The sequence below is a fragment of the Petaurus breviceps genome, unplaced genomic scaffold (assembly GCF_028583685.1).
Source record: "Petaurus breviceps papuanus isolate PSGF00001 unplaced genomic scaffold, PetGlider_PUasm1.0 90743, whole genome shotgun sequence".
Taxonomy (NCBI): domain Eukaryota; kingdom Metazoa; phylum Chordata; class Mammalia; order Diprotodontia; family Petauridae; genus Petaurus; species Petaurus breviceps.
Genome location: NW_027187332.1, coordinates 15,361,592 through 15,380,335, shown reverse-complemented (window position 1 = coordinate 15,380,335; position 18,744 = coordinate 15,361,592). Strand labels below are relative to the sequence as shown.

Sequence of the window (18,744 nt, the reverse complement as noted above, 5' to 3'; positions counted from 1 at the left end):
GTATTCCCCTGAAACATAATAATAGGCAAGAACCATGTGCAGGTTCCTTAGTACATAGGCAAGAGTGGAGCAAAATTTAAATAGAAATGTGGATTGCTATGATATTATGATAGCAGATGAAACTGAGTTTACTCTAATAATCCTCTCTCCAACTCTTGATATCCAATGTCTTTAAATTGTCCCAGACTTCATAGTGGGTTGTGCTAATGCCTAATGTCACTTATTCTATCTAAGCTAGGTATCCCTAATATCAGGCAAGTAACCAGACTTGGTATCTGCTACCTAGATATCTCTCAGTTTGGAATCCAGTGCTCTACTGTGGGCCCTCAGTTTCCAATTTTGCCCAGCTATCCACAGCAGATAAAAAAAAAAAATTGTCTCTTACTCAAGCAAAAATAACTTTTGGACTTGGGTTTTTTTTTCCTAGTCTAAAATTAATGTAGTTAAATTTAGAAAATTTTCTATGCTTTTTTGGAGTATGGTATGCAATAGATTTTATTCCTCTTTTCCCTGTTGATTTTGATTTAATGTGCTATAAATGCCACTTGTAAATAGGTACTTGCACAGAAAGTATAATGATTTATGCTAGACAAGTCATAAAAAATGCTGATTTCATTTATTTTAAAGTCTATGTACCTCCTAGGGGAAAGGATAGATGGTTAAATATCTTTATTTGACTAGTAAATTTGCTGTACCTATTTGCAAGGTTGCTCTAAACTTATTGCTTCCTTTCAGATGCTTGAAGTTTCTGCTACTTGAACCAGTCTTCGAATCCATATTAATGATACCATCCACATGAATATTCCAAGAGTGCCAAACACAGGAAAGGTCAGGACTGTACCTCTTTCACTATCTGGGGTGAGGAATGGGTGGTAAATAAGAGGCAACTAGAGGCTAGCTCAGTAGATAGAGCACTAGGCCTGGACTCAGGGAGACCTGAGTTCAAATATGGCCTCAGACCCATACTAGCTGTGTGACCCTGGGCAAGTCATTTAACCTGTGTTTGCCTTAATCCACTGGAGAAGGAAATGGCAAACCACCCCAATATCTTTGCCAAGAAAATCCCGTGTACAGTATTGACATGCTATGGTCCACAGGTCACAAAGAGTCAGACAGGACTGAACAACAACAAAGAGGAGCTAAGCTATAATGGAATGAGCAGCTGAATTGGAGCGAGATAATTTGGATTTTAATCTTGTTTCTTCATCAAATTGTAAAACCTTGGGCATGTGACCACTTCTGTAAAAGCCATTTCTATATCCACAAAATGGAAGAGTTGAGATACATAATCAGTAAGGTGACCTCCACCTCTCAACTCTTCAACACAAATTCCTACTATGACTAAGATTTACCTCAAGGTCAATTAGCTCCAGTTAATTTAAGCTGCCAGGGGCATCATGGAGCATAGAAACATGAGGAGTCCTGAGCCAGCTCCTTCCCTTTCATTAATCCTTGACCAATTTAACCTATACTGAAAGAGTTTCAGATTCAAACCCATTGTCACTTCAGGTCCTCACCCCCACTGTGCTCATAGAACTTACATTTCATTCTAAAGGCAATAGGGATCCATTGAAGATTGTGAAGTACGGAAATGACATCGTTCAACCTATACATTAGAATGGTTATTTTGGCAAATATGTGAAACAGAGAGGAGAGGTAAGAGAATGCATCAATGTAAGATGATTGATGAGGAGGATATTATCCTGGTCCAGGCAACAGGTGAGGAAAGTCTGAAGTAGGGTGATGGCTGTGCATAGAGAGGAAGCATGGGTACAAGCTATTTACTTAAGACAATCTCTATCCCATTCTCCTGAACCAAGAATGAGTCATCTTTGCTGTGTTTACTATTGCTATCACTGCAGCTGTGGGGGTTTTGAATTCCAGATCTGCCACTAATTACCTGCTTGACCTTGGGCAAGTCAATTTGGGGGGCCTCAGTTTCTCTATGTGTCAGATGAAGGGACTGGAATGTAAGATTCCTTTCAATACCCAGTCTATGATTTTATATATTTAATTATTCTTTGGCTATCAAAACCTCCAAATTCATATCCACCTACTACCAGTTTCAAGTCTAGAAAGGGAGACAGAACTTTCCTTCATGTTCTCTCTGTTCTAAGTAAACTGAACCTCTTGCTGCTCTCCCATAAATCTTCTACCTCTCTGCCTTCATACCCACTATTTCTCATACCTAGAATAAATTCTTTCCTGGCCTTCTCATTGAATCCCTAGCTGCCTTCAAGGCTCAGTGCACCCTCTTATAGGAAGTGCCCCCTCTTTTAGGAAGTATTTCCTGATGTTCTAGCTTGTTAGTGCCCTCCCCCTCCAATATTTCTTCTTTATAATGACTATATATTGGTATTAATTTATTTGTGTATATACTTCCCCCACTCCCAAACTACCACCACTACCACGTCTCCCAAAGGAAATTCTCAGAGACCAGAGACCAATTCATTTTCATCTTTGTATGTCCAATATCTGGCACAGGAACTATAACAGGTGCTTAAGAATGAAATAACAAATGACTCAAAGATGATGATTCCTAGGGGACTAGGAAGAGGTCCTAACAATTTTTTAAATAAATTTCTTAGTTTAACACAAGGAATAACCAGACAATAAGATTATAATGTCATAGATTGAACATTGAAAGAGACTTCAAGGTTCCAAATCTTTCATTTTACAGATAAAGAAACTCAGGTCCAGCAAGGTTCAATTCTATTCAATAAACATTTATTAAGTACCTATTATGTGCCAGGAATTGTATTAAGCGCTGGGCTGATTTGCCTAAGGTTAAACCAGTAGTTAGTGGTCAAACTGGAATTCAAATGAAGGTTTCTGACACCAAAACATAACACTTTGCTTTGTCCTGTTGAGATAACATGCTTGTCCAGGTCAACATGGTGGACTGCCATCCTGGAAAGTCTACTTGAGGAGTTTTCTACTACAAAAATGTACTCATCCAATTTGGTAGAAGGATGCCAGCCTTTGTTATGACCTCCTTTCTCCCTCCTTTTCTTCATTTTGGCATGTTAATGCCTGTGGTTCTATGAAACCCTCTGCCCTTCAGAAAGACTATTTCTGCCATCTGTGTGAATAAATAATTCTTAAGCAGTAGGTGAATGAGATTTTCATTATGCAAGGTGCTAAGACAAAGTAGCCACTGATGTGTGAAGGAAATTGGGCTTCATCTCTGGGATTTCAAAAGGACTTTTGAAGAAAAATGACAGGGTTCCTACGTGAAGGATAAAATTTGAGGAATGTCATAAGTCAGAGGAACAGCAAGTATGTACTATCTTCCCTTCAAAACAAAAATGGCATGCAGTCTGGGACTTTCATAAGCAAGGAGCTCCCAGGTTAGGTAGAAAAAACACTACAAAAAGGCATCAACCTAAAGTGTTGGACTAAATTGTCCAATTACTCAGGCTAGACAGAAACTTTTAGAATGCAGCACACACACACAACTGGCTGAACTTGTTAGCTCATTTTCAATCACAATGAACAAGAAGGTAGTTTCTTTTTTCTCTGAGATGAAAAACGAATAAGGTCATGAACCAGATATGTATCATTATTGTTCCCATTTGAAAGGGCCGTGGCCAATGATATTATTTCCTGTGTTACCTGTGAGACTTGATAGAAGCAGGAGAACAGGAAGGAAGACTACACATCCCTATACTCCTATAAGGGCCCATGCTCCCAGGCTGCAGGCCTCCTGAAAATTCTGAGGCAAAGAAAGTGGGTAGGGGAGAGGGAAAAATAATGCTGAGAAACTGGACATAGGTTAGACACCTTACAAGTATTTAGTAATTGATGAACGAATTAATCGATGATCATTTATTTAATCAATATCATTGGACCACAAAAGGTGAGCAAAAGGAACAAACTTCAGAGGTCACTTACTCCAGCCCCCTCATTTGTTAGATGAAGAAATTGAAATGTTACATGAATTCCAAAAAGATACTGGATGGGATGTGAATTGAAGCTTAAAAAATAAAATTTAATAGGAAAAAATATAAAGTACTGAACTTGGCTTTAAAAAAATCAATTTCACAAGTTTAGGATGAAGGAGATTCCATGACTGGAAAACAGGTTATATGGAAAAAATATCTTGATGAGTTAGTGGTCTATACGCTTGATATAAGTTGGCAGTATGAAGTTATTTCTAAAAGAATTTATGCAATTCAAATTCCACTTAGTGAAATAAAGTCTCCACATCAAAGAAGATGATAATGGTGCTATACTCTGTTCTAATCAAACCATACCTGAGCTAAATTCTGGATGCCAAATTTTGTCACAAATACTGACAAACTAGAATATACCAATCTAAGCATTTATTAAACAACTATTGTGTTCTAGGCACTGTGCTAGGTGCTGATGGTACAAAGCAATGGTAAAAATAGCTCATGCCCTAATGGATTCTATAATAATGATCTAGCTAGGGGAGACAACATGTACATATGCAAACATATCCATCATAGATCTTGCACATATGCAGGGTATATTCAACATAGATAGAAGGTGATTTTGGAAGGAATACAATAGCTAGGGGGCATCATTAACCAACCCATGAAAAAGCTAATGTTTGACTGACATTTGAAATGATGGATTCTGAGAGAGATGAATAAAAGAATGTATGGAGAAAAGACTGGAACCAAAGCTATTCAAGACCTGTTGAAGAAACTGGGAATGTATGGCCTGGGTGGAAGAGAGAAGACTAAGATGGGAACTTGATAGCTGACTTGAATTCTATAATTTGCCCCAAATCAAAGTTAGTCAGTAGCAAAAACAAATGCTTTTTCACTCTAAAGTACTATGCTGTTTCTATTTTCACAAAAGAGCCCATGTGTGGAATAAAATATGTATAATTCAGTCAGCTTTTTTCATAAAGCCCAGAGTCAGCCTGAAAGCTTCAGGAATTCTAAAGAGCTTGGAGAGTAATCCAAGACAGAACTTAAAATTCTTGAGATCATCTAAAATAACGATTCTATGCCCTTTTCCCTGCTTTCTTCATGCCCATTCTTTACAAATTCACTGCCTGCTTACAGACACTCTGCTCTTTACCTCCTCTCATCCTAAAAAACATACACTACCCCATTTCCATAACAAACTTAGTATTTCTATTATAATACTTCTCTTGGAGCACATTATATCACCATAGCCAGACCCTTCTAGGAAATAGTAATGAAATACTTATGAGAAAGCCAAAGATGGGAATATTCAACACTATATTTTTATAGGATAGAGCTGGTTACCTACTTAGAAAATTACTATGTTAGAAATTACTGGGGGAGGCTAGGCACTACAATGAATGCAATGAACTCCCTGGAGTCAGGAGGACCTGACTTCTAATCCAGCCTCAGACACTTAACACTTACTAGCTGTGTGACCTTGGGCAAGTCACTTAACCCCAATTGTCCTGCCTTCCCTCCTCCAAAAAGCAAAAAAAAATTACTATCCTTTCACTGAATGCTACTGCTTCTAGTAGCAATTACTACTGAGACAAAGGGTACATCAGTAAAGACCAATGTACAACCAAAAGTTCACAATGCACATGTATAAAATAATTTAGTAAACTTAAAACATTAGCTTATTGACATGATCTCATCATCATCATGGAATTAGGTGGCATCACAGTATGGGCCATGCAATCATGACAGAAGGAATTTGAATTCTCCTTTGAATAATTAAAAGTTGTGTGACCCTGGGCAAGTCACTTTATCCTCTCTATGTTTTAGTGTCTTCATTTGTGAAATGGATAATCATAGCACTAATAATCTCCTGCCTCAGAGAATTCTTATAAAAATCAAATGAGTTAAAATATGCAAAATGCTTTGAAAATGTTGAAGTGTTATGTACATGCTAGCTATCATCATCATGATCATTCTAATAGCTATTATGATTCTTGGGTTTACTCTGGCAAGGCCCAGATCTCACTGCCATTAATGACTATGCTTCTCCATCTTGATATTACCCCAAATGTTTCTTTGGGAAGGACTATGCCATTCTAAGTTTTTGGGTGTCGCTCTGTCTGAACAGTCTGCCTGGACTATAACTTATTTTCTTATCACTACTAACTTATCACTCATTATAATGGATGAGAATCATGTTTCACTGCATTCCATGTAAAACATTTTTTTTCTTTTCAAAGCAACTTTGCATTCTTAAAATGTTTCTTTTAGTCTACTCTACTGTCATCTATTCCCCACACTTTGACACCTGAAGAACTAAATATTAGTTTGTTCCATTGTTTCAGTTATGTTCAACTTTTCATGACCATATTTGGGGTTTCTTGGCAAAGATATTGGATTAGTTTGCCATTTCCCTCTCCAGCTCATTTTAGAGATAAGGAACTGAGGCAAAGGAGGTTACGTGATTTGCCCAGGATCATACAACTAGTAAGTGTCTGACGCCATATTTGAATTCAGAAAGATGAGTCTTCCTGACTTTAGGCCTGGCACTCTATCCTCTGTGCCACCTAGCTGACCAAATTATAGAGAGTGAGCCTCAATTTTATGACCGAAGACTGGGATACTATATCTAGTTTGGATCAGCTCCCATGGATTTAATTATCATCTCTGAGGTTGATGCCTATATAGAAATCTAATTTTTGTGAAATTTTGAAATCAACACCTGATATCACCAACTACCTATTGGATATTTCCATTCGGATATCCCGTAAGCATTTCAAACTCAACATGTCCAAAATAGAATTCATGTACTCTATTTTCAAACCTACTTTCCAAACTTTCCTATTACTGTCAAAGATACTATCATTCCTCCCTTCACAGGGGTATCCTCAACTCCTCACTCTCTCTAGTCCCACATATTCAATAAGTTGCCAAATTTTGTCATTACTTCATATCTCTCACGTCTATCTGCTCACTCAGTCAGATTTTCATCACTTCTTGCCTAAGCAATTGTAATGATCTCCCAATTGGCCTTCCTGCCTTGAGTCTATCTTTATTCCAATTCATTCTGTTTTCATATGCCTAAAACACAGTTCTAGAACTGACACTTCCATAATCAGTAAACACTACTCTAGTGGCTCCTGTTGGCTCAAAGAGCAAACAAAAACTTCCCAAATGGAATTTAAAGCCATTCACAACCTTATGTCAAACTACTTGTACAGCTTTATTATATAGTACTTCCCTCCATCAACTCTAGGGTCCAGTCAATCTGGCCTTTACATGGCATTCAATTTTTCATCTCTGTGCCTTTGTGATGACTGTCCCCCAAGAAGCATTACACTCCCTGTTAGTTCTCTACTTCAATATACAAATAATAAGAAAGGGTTGTTCAAGAAACTATGAACTTCTGTTACATCCACTTTATTTTTAAGAAGTGCATAAGCATAATGAATTTGACAAGATAATAACAAATTTGCTCTATTTTTGTGTCCTTCCTGTAATTCCTTTTTCTTCTTTGTATATAAAAACATACTTTATTGATGCTCTTTTTTGCATATTTTTCACAACCTACTAATCAGTAAACTCCCGCCCACCCCACCCCCCAAAAATAGAAATCCATTGTTTGGGAGAACTGAGAAATTAGACTATTTGCCCAGGGTCACTGAGCTGGTTGATGTCAAAGGCATAATTTGAACCTAGGTGTATTTTACTCTAAGGCAAGCTCTTTATCTATTAATGGCACTCTTTCTTGAGTATCACAGTTTTAAAAAAGGCTTTCACACAATATACATACATATACACATACATACAAATGTACATACACATATGTGTGTATGTATTTTTCAATAGGTTTAATTGACTTACTTAGGGTCACATAGCTAACAAGTGTATCAGGATCTGAATCCAATTTCTCTAGACTTGATATCTATTACATAATTCTGAATCAGAAATCATTTTCTTTTCTGGGCTTCATTTTCATCTTCTCTAAAATCACAGAATTGTAATAGATGACCTCTGTCTACCTTATAGAGATTAATTTTGGGTCTTTTGATCTTTTGTTCATTATGGATAGTTATGGTATATCTTGTCTATGCACTGAGCAATCTGCCTACATTTATATAGCTAGATGCAAGATGATGAGTTCAAATTTGCTAGTTCAATGTTTGCTACTGTGGTTCACCTTAATATAAATAATGTAAGCACTTTAACTTATTCTTACAACTCCCTGGGTTGCACAGTAACGTCCCAAGGGACCATTTGTATCTATGTTACCTGTTGAACAATGGAAGTTCCTAAAGGCTGGAGACTGGCTGCTGTTAAGTCTGCTTGTTACAGTGCCAAACAGAGGTGAATAATAATCAAGAATCCTTTAACGATGAGGAGGAGGAATATCATTTTTTGAAATGTATCTCTATGTAGCCTCAAAGGGAATGCTAATTATTGCAGTATAATGAAGCCCTCATCTCAACTTCCCTAAAATATATATTTTAGCATCCTGATGGCTTAATGGAAGATTCCTACATAGCAATTCCCAGGCACATCAAACCTATTCTCAAACATGATCATTATAATACTGTTCTTTATTAAACATTTGAAAGGAATGGCATAATGGTTCTTCAAGGACAGCTCCATTAGAAAAATAGAATAATCTGCTATGTAATGTGTTTAAAATGTTTTCTAAAATAGTGTTGTCATTAAGGCAATCAGTACCTGCTGATCAAAGAGTCAACAATGAGCCCTCTTTTGGCCTCTCTATATGGAGGAGAGAGAAAAGCTACTTCCCTAGTCTCCATAAAAGTCTTACCACTGTAAATCATACTAAAAGAGGAGCCTCAAAAATATGCCAGATACCAAGTCAACAAACTAAGAAAATCAGAATATCTTTGCACTTTTCCCACATTATTTCTTCTGTATATTCTCATTTATCATAGCATCACAGGATCTCAGAACTGATATCAGCCATCTAATCCATTCCATAAACAGGAATTATGTCCACAATGCTCCTAATAAATAGTCAAACAAAATTCTTATGGTCAAACTGTTTACTTATTATATATGAAAATGTCAATATTCTTAAAATTCATCATTACTAAGATAGCTTAAAAGAAAGGTTGGGGCTGAGTTGTGTATGATGGGAGTGATCCTAAAAAGGAAAATTGGATAAGAAAAGGTAAAAGGGGACAGCTAATTGGCACAGTGAATACAGCACTGGCCCTGGAGTCAGGAGGACCTGAGTTCAAATCCAGCCTCAGACACTTAACATGAAAAAACCAGCCATGTGACCTTGGGCAAGTCACTTAACCACAACTGCCCTCCAAAAAACCAAAAATAAATAAAAAAGAAAAGGTAAAAGAGAGCAATTATATTATCAAAATGGATCATGAAAGATACAACTAATACAGAAAAAGCATATGGAGGTGGGGAGCTGGTAATGTTGGAACGTACTCTTTTTGGTTGAATAGGATACAACATGTACATCTTTAAGGGTGCAAAGTCTTCTTAACATGTAGAGATGTGACAAAACTGGGAGGGACAAAGTGGAAGAGGTACTTTTTTTTTAAGGTACAGGCTTGGATTTCGGAGGGTGAGGGGAGAATATGGGGGTACTTTTGGAGGGGTGTGTGAATGGGGTGGGAAAGAAGATATGGCAACAGGGATAGGGTAAAAAGAGGCTGAGTAAGAAAATAGTAAAAATAAGATGGAGGGAAATTCACAAATAGTAATTATAACAATGTGGATGAAATATTTATACCAGCTCTCTTTGTGGTAGCAAAGAATTATAAATAGTAGGTATCCCCATCAATTGGAGTATGGGTGAAAAAGTTGTGGTATATGGTTCTGATGGAGTACTACAGTGCTATATGGAATGATTAGAGTGATGATCTTAGGGTAGGGAAGTGTAATGGGAATGGGGACTTGAAGATCATCCCTGGCCCTGAATCGATTGGGGGGGTGCGGGGGGGGGGAAGGGGAAGGATTTGAATCCTCTGCTATGGAAATAAACTCTGCTACTTGTTAGAATAAATGTAGTCACATGGATCCTGAGGTGGGAGGAGCTTGCTGAGGAGAAGCAGAACTCACAGAGAAGCTAGGTCAGAGAGCACGTCTGACAGTTGGAGACAGTTGCAGACAGGTAGGGACAGAGGAGCTTAGAGAAGGAGTCAGATAGACTTGTGAGTAAATATTGGTCTTTTATTGGTTTGTGGGAAGGCTAAAGGATGCTGTGGCTCTCAGCATTATTATGGCTTCTAAATATCTTTGATACTTCAGATTACTGGTTTTGGGATTCAGTTTTCTGGTGCTTAAATAAATCCTTCAACATTATTCTCTATCCGGGGAGTTTGTCATATTTTGTGATTGAATGTCACGAGATACTTAGAGTCACAGTCTTTATTCTGAACCTGGGTGCTGTAAATATTGCATTGGTGCTACAGGAAGAAAAAGAAAAGAAAAAAAGGTGAAAAAAGAAATTTACGTGATAACTTTGTTACATATTTGGAGGGAATAGCAAGTTTTACAAGATAGGCATTGTGCAACATGCCCTTAATAGAAAGAAGATAGTTGAATTCTAATATCTGCTTCTAATCAATATGTTGTAATGTGTGGTTTTTTTTTTCTGGCTACAATATGTTAAAATGCAGTAGATTTATTGTTGTTTAGATGAATTAATTGATGTTTAAATTTATTAGTTTTCATTTCTAATATGGTAAATGTTGAGACAAATAACCAAGATAACAAAAGCTATTTTGAGTCCTCAACAATTTCGAAGACTATAAAGGGATCCTGAGGCTAAAAAGTCTGTGAACTGCTGGTTTAAAAGATGTGTAGAGATTCAAAAAGCGAATTGGGTGAAGGAGGGAATGCCAATCATGGGAATTCTCATGAGCAAAAGCCTGAAGGTATGAAACAGTGAGAAGTACAGTATAATTGCATCATAGGACGTCTAAAAAGGAGTTATATAAATTAATGAGAAAAGGTAAGATGACCCTGAACTGTGGATAACCATTTATTATAAAATTAGCCCTCCTTGATTCTATAGTCCTTAAAGAAACACTCATCTAATAGATATTTATTAAGAAAAGGCTGGGTGCCTGAATTTGAGGGACAGCTACAGACCTTCCCTTGAGGTGCTTAGTGTCTTGCTAGGGACATAAAGAAGTTGAGGAATGAAACAAGAGAAACATTCAAAAGCAATACATAAATGGGCATAATGAGAGTGTGGTATGCATAATCTGGAATTCAGAGTCAGAATAAAATTATTGTGGGACAAATCTAGGTCAAGAAGGGTTTTTGGAGATTAATCTTGAGTTGGGTTTTGAAAGACATATAATATTTGGATTGGCATAAGGGAGGGAACATATTTTATTTGGGGTAAAATATGCGTAAAGGTAAAAATAGAATGCATATTATTCAATTAAACTTAATGCATATTTATTGAGTGACTTAGTACATGAGCTGTGCTCATGACTGAGGAAAATAGAAAGGTGGGATGTCTATAATTCCTGCTTTCAAGGAGTTCATATTATAGTAGTGAGAAATAAGGCTTGTACATGTATAAACAAAATCCAAAATAGTAAATGAGTGTGAGTGACTGGTCTAAAGTACTATTGTTATGAGATAAGGCTAGAAAGGTTAGACTAAAATTATGGAGGTCTTTGAAAGCTAAGCTTGGAGTCTGGACTTTATGGATTAGGCAATAGTGAATACATACACCAGAAGAAAATGCCAGTCAAGGAAGAGCAAACAGATGAGCAATATTAGGGAGGAAGAAACAGTAAATTTGGACAAGGTGCAACCTTTTTACAGAAAGCTTTTGAGAAAAGACTAAGAAACTTGGACTGGATCTAAATTAGCCATTTAGATTCTTGAAAAAGCACAACACGACAAAATCAGTGTTTAGAAAGATTAATCTAGCCCTATTAATCAGGATAGAACATGGTAAGACTTACTTCAAGGGAAATTACTTCAAGAAGGCTCTTGAAATGAGCAAAGCACAAGGAATAAGGGACTGAATTGGAGTGGTCACAGTAGAATTGAATAGGAAGGGATACATCCTAGAGACAAGAGATATTGCCAAGGAAGACCAGAAAAGGAGTTGAATACTATCTGGATGAGGACACAGTGTAAAAGAAAGGGAGAAATTATATATTAACACCATTTTAAAATTTTATGTTTACTTTTAGTTTATAACATTCATTTCCACAAAATTTTGCATTACAAAATTTCTCCCCATCTTTCCACTACCCACCACCCCAAAATAGCAATCCTACTGAATACCCCCTCCCCCAATCTGCTCTCTCCTATATCCTCCCTCATTCTCCTTCCAACTTTCCAGTAGGGCAAGATAGATCTCCATACCCCAGTGCCTGTATATCTTATTTCCAAGAGCATGTAAAAGTAAATAATAATAATAATAACAATAACACACCGACATTTTAAAACTGACAGATAGGAAGAACAGGAATATTAATGAAAAAAATAGAAAAAGTGGAAAGAGCATTCTGGTTTTAGGGTTTTGTTTGTTTTTTTTTTCTGTTGTTTTTGCTTTGATGAGGGATTCTGAGGGCTTTTTTTTAATGGTTTTTGTTTTCTTGCTCTGTTGTTTTTTGTTTGTTTTGTTTTGAGAAATGGATCTGGAATTAAAGATGAGAAGTTTTGCTTTAGACTCACTGAATTAAAACACCAGCGATATATGCAAGTGGTTACAGTACAGAAATTCCAGTGATAATGCTAAAGCAGTCAATTTGGTGTATGGAGTGGGGGGAAGGAATCATCAACATGCAGATGAGAATTCAAATCATGCGAATAGATAAATACTTATAATAACTATGAATGGAAAACAACAAAAGATCAAGGACTCGGAGGACTCTCAGAGTCAGCAAACAAGAAGAGAAATAGGAGTCAACAGAGGCAGCAGCCAAAGAGGCAGGTGAACAGAGAGTACAAGGACATAGGGAGCAGGAGAGTTTCATTGGTGACTGAAATCATGATTCAGTGAAGAGTTTCAGGGATCAATGGTATCAAAAGTGGATAAGAAGGTGAGGAGCCTGAGGCTGAAAAAAATTTCCATTATATTTGAGTAGAAGATGACCTTTGGTAAAGACAAAGATTATTAGAAGATCTTGTATAATAAAAGACTCAGTTTCAGGGGTATCTTTTCAACAATGAAGTAACAATATATCTGCATTATATCATTCAATATATCCATTCATATCTCAGTTTGGGTTTTCTTTTCTTGTTGGTTGATTTGTTTGTTTTCTGAGTTTTTGTTATTTGAACCTAAGAAACTAGGAGAATCGTGGTACCATTGACAGAAACAGGAAAATTGGAGAGGAAATCTAGGGTTTTTTTCGTGGGGGTAGGAGGCATTCTCCCCTACAAAATGTATATACGTGTATATAATATATGCATATTTTATGTATACATAGGTAAAGATATCAATGCTGCAAATTACACACATGTACAAATAAATGTTTATGAATATGTACATGTGCACATATATGCAGATATTATATAGTTATATATGAATAAAACATACTTATCAATTATTCATTTTTTCTGAACATAAAAACTAATATTCAAATATGAAAAGAATAAAAATCATGCACAAAGATGTAAACTTTAATAATTTACATTATGCTTAATAAGTGTATAAATTTATTTTAGCAAGACAGTAACAAAACATATTTGCTTTCTTTTCTCTTTGTGTCTTCTTTTTTCTGCTGTATATTTTTCCAGAGTTCCTATATTATTCTGTTCGGCCTTGTTGAATTTCTATAGCTGAAAAGATAAATGTTGAATCTTCTCAAAGTCTGAACAAATCAAGACCATATGTAAGTATAAGGTTGTACTGCTTATAGGAATCAAGAGATAGGTAGCTCCATGTTTTCTTTAACTAACTTTAACTTTCCTCAGAAAGAGTCATCCATTTTTGATTCCCACATAGAACTTAGGCCTTCTTCTTTGCTTTCAAAACCCATTGGATATGGGAGAGAAATAAAAAAATCATCTAGCAATTTTTCATTTTACTTGTGGGAAAACTGAGACCTAGAAAGAAGTGATTTCTCCTACACCATACTTCTAATCTTTGACAGAAAGAAGTCTGAAAATCTTTTTAAGGTATTTTTAAAAATTATAGTTCTTTATAATAATATGATTCTAGAACTGTTTATGGTCACAGTCATAGCTATACTGCTGAGATATTAAACCTGATCCTTCCATTTCCCAAATACAGGCCCTTTATATGGTATCTGACCCCTAGGATGATAGCTTTGGGCATGAATGGATCTTAGATGTCATCAAATTAAACTCGTTTATTTTTGCATATAGTGGGGGTGGAACCAATTGGAGCACTTCTTGTGAGCTGGCCATGCATATTTCAGCTCTACAGGAAGGATATATATACTCTGGCCCCTTGCCAAAGTACACAAATGATCATATTCTTCCGGTTGTTCTCCTGATGGTTAAGGATTTTCACTCTTGGATAAGAGCAATCACAGGATCTAGAGTTACAAAGGACCTTAGATGCCATCTATTCCAACCCCTTCATTTTAGGGATACAGAAAAGTTTAGTGACTAGTCATACGTTACACAGGGAACTAATGGAAGAGCTGTAATTTAAACTCTTCTGAGTCCAAATCTAGTTTTCTTTCCATTTTATTGCACCATCTGAACGTTTTGCCCAGTTCCTTAGTGTTATTCTTGCTTTTCTGTCCAACCAGGATTCTATGGTCAGACTTGTAAATGATTCCCTAGCAGTCCTAACTCCCACCTCCATCTCCACATGTCAGTTGTTAATCCTGGTCAGCCTATTTTATATATAACATGGAATATCTCTTAAGGAAATAAAATCTTTTAGGATTAAAGGCAGAGTTTCATCATTACTTTAATGAGTCTTTTATTGACTTTACTTGAAAGAAAAGTGAGAATTATATTTAATATATTTCAAAGAAATACTCTTCTCAGAGTGCCCTCATACTCCAGAAGTCATATAAACTAGAATTTTAAAAAATCAGGGAAAGAGATCATACAGATACATGGCATCCTAGTCAATTTTGAAAATGACCACAGGAAACTTACTACTCTCTATTCAGGGCATCGAGACCCAAGAGAGTCAATTGGGAGGCATGGGGATGGATGATAAGATTATTTCAGGAACATGAATTACTCTTAAAACAAGATTCACATAATGCAAAATGACCTATTCAGCAAACAACAAAACTGAGCCACTGCAATACACTTTTTTTCAACTAAAGTTTGATAGAAGCACAGAATCTTAGTTACTAGGAAATGTATAACTTCATAGTTGTTACTATTTTTAGAGCCCAAAATTTGTCAGATGGAAATCATCTATTCAGAAAGGCAACAATCAATAACTACCTAGTCAGACCCTCTTATTTTATTGATGGTGAAACTAAGGCCCATAGATGATAAGTGGCTTGACGAAGATTGCCCAGCTAGTGAGTGTTGAAGCCAAAATTAGAACCCAGGTATCTTGAATTTTGATTTCTTTAAAATTAATTATTTTTTATCTTCCCAGTAAGGGTGGGTGACAAGGGAGGAAGGGAATGAATCTGAAATTCAAAGTTTTAAAATCAAATGTTTAAATATATATGCTATTATTAATATTATTTTACATGTAACTGGGAAATAAGATATACAGGCACTGGGGGATAGAGATCCACCATGCCCTACTAGAAAAGTTGAAGGGGGTGTGGGAGAAGATATGGGAGAGAGCAGATTGAAGGAGGGGATATCCTGTGAGACTGCTATTTTGGGGTGGTGGGTAGGGGAGAAACAGGGAGAAAATTTATAACTCAAAATTGTGCAGAAATGAATGATGTAAAGTAGAAGTTAATAAAGCATTTGAAAAAAAATAAAATTAATTTTTTTCAAAAAAGTAATGAAGTCATTTTACAATTTTGTGCAAATTAGACCCAGCTTTCAAAAGGGGCCTACTTTCATATCTTCCCCAAATCCAAGAGTAGCCTTGGGAAGGAGAAAAGTGGATTGATCCAATACCCATTTCCATGGAAACAAGAATGGTCCAGGTAAGGAGAGAAAAACTGTGAGCCATCTGTTCCTTTAGATTCTTCCTGCTAACTTAAGTTTCCCCTTAATTTACATGCAGAATATATATTGATTTGTTGATATATGATGCTAGATGAAGCCAACTGAGATTACGCATGAATAAATTATTTGAAGCGAATTTCCCGCTAAAATCTAAAATTTATCGTCATTGCTGAACATTTATTGTCACTGGCATCTGTGAAGATTTTCAGAAAAGAATGTGTTGTATTCTGTTTCTCTCTCTAGTTCAGTGTACTATATTCTACTGAAGGAGCATCTGCTTAAAATTGCTTTAATAACTTACTTCGGTATATGTTTGACATGTGTACAAATGATAAATATTAAATTTTCTAATAAGAAATCATTTATAAGTGTCTAGGAGGAGCTTAGAACAACAATAGAAGAAAATAGGTATTATACCCACATCACACACATATATGTTAGTAGAAAGTTAATTCTTCTATATTATAGTCCTTGTTTTAAAATAATATAATAGCATATTATTGACAAACTTAGGCTGTTAAAATGTAGTGAGTGCTATCAAGCTATAAATTTCCTAATCACTACAACACAATGACAGCTTTCATGGTTAAGGCCTGGTGAGCACCATAGTGAAGATAGCAATCATGTTTTCATTATAAATACACTTACAGTTTTCTAAATATTAAACTTCTGAAGCTAAAACAGTTAAAGATTGATTTTTTTGGAATAGTTACCACCAAGTGCATAATTTCTTATAACAAATCTTCTTTGATCATTATAGAATGGCAAGGCTAGAAGAAATATTAAAAATTCTCTATTCCATAAATCCTTTGCCATGGAAGGGACATCAGTGGCAGTCTAGCCTTGCCTCTACCTTAATGAGAATTCTTTCTACAATATATCCCCAAACTAGTCATCCAGCCTTTGTATGAAGACCTCCAGTGAAGGAGAATCCACTGTTTTTCCTAAGTATACCACTTCATTTTTTGCATAGCTCTAATTGTTATGAAGATGGGTTTTTTGTTTTATTTAACTTCATATCAAGACTCATTTTTGAGTCTTTCTAACTTATACCCCTTGCTCCTAGTTCTGCTCCTGTGAGCCAAACACCACAATTTCAATCTCTCTTCTTCATTACTTCCCTAAAAATACTCAAAGACAGCAAGATATCTTCTTAAGTCAAAATATATTGACTTATAATCAATATAAATTTATATGCCTAATTTTGTAATAGCAAAGAAATGAAAAACAAGGATATGTCCATTAACTGGGGAATGACTAAACAAATTATCACCTAAGAGCATAAAAGAAAATTTTGTTGCTTTTGTTGTTGGGTTGTTTCAGTTGCGTCCAACTCTCTGTGACCATATGTGGGGTTTTCCTGGCAAGATACTCTAGTGATTTCTCCAGCTCATTTTACAGATGAGTAATTGAGAAAAACAGGCTTAAATGACTTGCCTGGAGTTATATAGCTAGTTATGTTTCTGAAGCCATATTTGAACTTGGGTCCTCCTGACTCTAGGGCCAGCAATCTGCTCACTGCACCACTTAACTGCCCAAAGGAATATTATTGTACTATAACAAAAGATGAAAGAGATGGAGTCACAAAAACCCATAAATATTTGTATTACCTGGTACAGACTGACATGAACAGAGTCAGGAGACCAATTTTTACAATAATGATTTTTTTCTTAAAATTCCACTGAATGACCATATTTTCCCCTGAAACATGATACTCAGATTTGCTGGGTAGGTGATTCTTGGTTTTAATCCCAGCTCCTTTGACGTCCGGAATATCATATTCCAAGCCCTTCGATCTCTCAGTGTAGAAGCTGCCAGGATCTTGGGTTATGCTGATTGTGTTTCCACAATATTCAAATTGTTTCTTCCTGGATGCTTGTAATATTCTCTCCTTGATCTGGGAGTTCTGGAACCTGGCTATAATATTCCAAGGACTTTTCTTTTTGGGATCTTTTTCAGGAGGTGATTGGTGGATTCTTTCAACCTCTATTTTGCCCTCTAGTTCTAAAACATCAGGACAGTTTTCCTTGAGGATTTCTTGGAGTATGATTTCTAGGTTCTTTCTTTGATCATGGCTTTCAGGTAGACCAATAATTTTTAAGTTATCTCTCCTGGATCTATTTTCCAGGTCAGTGCTTTCATTTGTTTGCATATGTTAAACAGCATCATTATGTCATTAGCTTCCATTTGCTCCAATCTAATTCTGAAGCAATGATTCTCAGTGAAGTTTTGAGATTTTTTTCCATCTGGCAAATTTGGCTTTTTAAGGCATTCTTCTCCTCATTGCCTTTTTGAGCCTCTTTTGCCATTTCAGTTAGTCTATTTTTTAAGGTGTTATTTTCCTCAGTCAGGCTGTTGACTCTCAATTCTGTAATTTTCTTGCATCATTCTCATTTCTCTTCCCAATTTTTCCTCCACTTCTCCTATCTGCTTCTTAAGGTCCTCCATGGCCTGTAACCAGTTTGTATTTTCCTTTGAAGCTTTTGGTGCAGGAGTTCTGACTTTACTGTCTTCTTCCTGTTCCATGCTTTGCTGCTTTTTGTCCCCAAAATAGGAGTCTAATGTTGGAATCTTCTGTCTGCTTTGTTTCCTTTGCCTGGTCATGTTGCCCCTCAGTCACTTGACCCCTGGGCTTTTTGCCACAGTAGGACTCTGCCACCAGACAGGGGAGCTTTCGTACCAAACGCTGGGGTTTTCTCAGCTGTTGGAGGTATTAGATGGGTGCCCTCTCTGAGGCCTCCACCTGCTTTGGCAAGCTGGACACACACCC

General features: G+C 36.3%; 1 long non-coding RNA gene across 1 annotated transcript in view; it reads left to right on the top strand.

Annotated features, from left to right (window-relative positions):
- LOC138145696 (uncharacterized) overlaps positions 1 to 14,027 on the top strand; it is a 64,994-nt gene extending 50,967 nt beyond the window's left edge. The window contains exons 2-3 of the long non-coding RNA XR_011164296.1: positions 736 to 828; positions 13,641 to 14,027. This is a non-coding gene — a long non-coding RNA (uncharacterized lncRNA). The remainder of the gene's footprint in view (positions 1 to 735; positions 829 to 13,640) is intronic.
- Positions 14,028 to 18,744: the final 4,717 nt, after the last annotated feature.